This window comes from Colletes latitarsis, chromosome 4 (genome assembly GCF_051014445.1).
Source record: "Colletes latitarsis isolate SP2378_abdomen chromosome 4, iyColLati1, whole genome shotgun sequence".
NCBI classification, from domain to species: domain Eukaryota; kingdom Metazoa; phylum Arthropoda; class Insecta; order Hymenoptera; family Colletidae; genus Colletes; species Colletes latitarsis.
In genome coordinates, this window is record NC_135137.1 from 31,940,868 (window position 1) to 31,943,338 (window position 2,471).

Consider the following 2,471-nt stretch of genomic DNA (forward strand, 5'->3'; position numbering starts at 1 on the left):
TTGATAAATATGTCGTCAGATTTATCGCTAATAAATCATACTTCACTAGTCATTGACAATTAATATACATGTTCTATATTTCTTGCGATATTTGCAATAAATACTTAAAAAGTCAATAATCGACAGAAGTTAGAATTAAAAATTCATTTACATTCTAACGCTCGAGACGGCAGAAACCGTTCCAATTAGTGTCGAACGAAGTTATCGGAAGTGCTCGAAATGCAGTTTTTTAAATCGCGTTTACTCGATTTATCTCTGAAACGTCGACTGGAAAATCCGAACGAGATAGTGGAAGTTAGAAAAAGTCTGCGATTAGTATCGTTGTTCAGATTTTCAGATCGGTATGATGCAACTTCATCGACGAGCGCACGGGTAACGGCGTACGCGAGTATAGTTACGTGGAATACGATAATAATTACTAGCGTAGAAGCTACCCTGTGTTTACGAAGGACCTATTATTAGTGCAAACACGTATTACCGTCCGGTTGTTCTCCGTTTATGGCTGGTAAGTGATTTCAACCACGGCCACCCGTAGAAAGTGCCGGCAAATTGAGCACTTGAACGCAAAGAAGACGTCAACGCGCGAACAGCCTCTCGCGTTACAAGAATACAAAGATCACTTTGGAGGATATTAGTTTGCTTACAGGCCATTCGGCTAACAACCGCCAATTCATTTACGTTTATACTTTTGCTGCCAGATCGTGAATTACAAATTATCGGGGATATTTGTTGGTCGTTCCTGAACAAGTGTTTTCGAATTTCTAAAAACGATATTCAACTTTAATCATAGAGTTCAATGGTATGATTCGTAGAAGATCGAAATCGTTGAATTTAATAAATGGTAGACGAATCTTTGGCTTCTTATAATTAAAAGAAGTATGCAATGGCTGAGCAAGCAAAAAGGAAGCTGCTTGGTTGAGGCTTCTGGGTGTAAATCGTGTCCTTAGAGGAAATCATGTGAAAGCTTTTTTAAGGATCAAAATACACTCTTTGCCTGTAAATTAACGAGATACATTCCTTTGATAGTTTACTGTTCTTCTAAATTTTTATCCAACGCCAATCTGTAGAAGATAACAAACTACATCGACGCGAAATTATTAGATAAGACGTTTGATTAGAAATCAGCTTCTATCGATTGCACAACAAGGCCAGAGCGACAAACATTCGTGAAGTAACGAGAAAGTAAAAGCACTATACGATTAAATAAAATATCGTAGATCGATGTCAAAAATATAAAAAAGAATATTTAGTTCAAAGTTCAATCGTCTCAGCGTGCAACAATCTCAACAAGTAACTCTGTCTTCCAAATAAACATTCAACACTGCCTTCTATGGAATTTTCCACTTGAAGTGTCTATACCTTCGATCGATTCTTTCAGCATGGCTCGCGCAATTTCGCCACAATTTTGGGGGCACACGCAATTCTCGTCTCGTCGATGCATTCTTCGACGCAGTCCCCTGTGTCCTCCCCAACGAGCAATCAGTGTCATACATCGAGGCTTCGACGTGAAAAGGGTACGTAAAACGGTTCGCGTAGGTCGAAATACGAAATCTTATTACGCAACGACGCGCACCAGGACCGATCTCGTCGATTAAAGGGTTACAGTTCGCACACGTCGACCGGCCCCGACGGATCCAGGGGCCGACAATCGGAGATCGTGATTAATGGACTGCCCGGTAGATCGTCGGTACGCGCCGACGAATCGGGCGACCGCTTATTGTTAGCGTGAAATTTACCTGATGAATTGTTCTCACAATTATCATGATCTACGGGTTCGTGGATCCGAGAAACACGAAAGTCTCGGGCAGTCCGCTAATCTTTCTTCGGCGAACCCTTCACTTTGGCCCCCAGCATCCCCTCCGTTCCCTCCTCCCCGCGGGGGCAGCCTTCTCACCCACACTCGTGGCCCCCATAACGATACTTTTGTGCGGCGCAGAAAGCGGCTAGCTCCGGCACAGAAATCTCGGAAATTTTTACGTCGATCGAGAAACTATAATTATCTTTCTGGGCTATGCGGTATGCAGCGAGTAGGTACACCAGAAAACAAAAAAAAAAAAGAAAATACGCAGACGCCGACGCATCGTCCATTTTTCTCTCCCACGATCAACCGTGTCTGTCGTCGGCTTTTGGTCACGGAAGGATCACGTTCGAGTCTAACGAAAAGAAGAAGGATCCACGAACGGTGTGGAGAAAGCGAGAAATCGTACGTTTCTTTTTTTCACCGGATTACACGTAGGCACGATACGCCACTTAGCGAGGGATAAGCAATAATTTCTGGCTTCCAGAAGTTTTGATCAAGGTAGATTCAGGATAAACGAAAAGATTATTCTTTTATATCATTCTTTATACTTACTCGTAATGTTTACGCAATTACTTTCGAACGAAGAATAAAATTATCCAATTTGACACAACTGAAACAAGACCAAAGCCTCCTCTTTGCAACGACACCCTTGAATCTACCTTAGATCCCT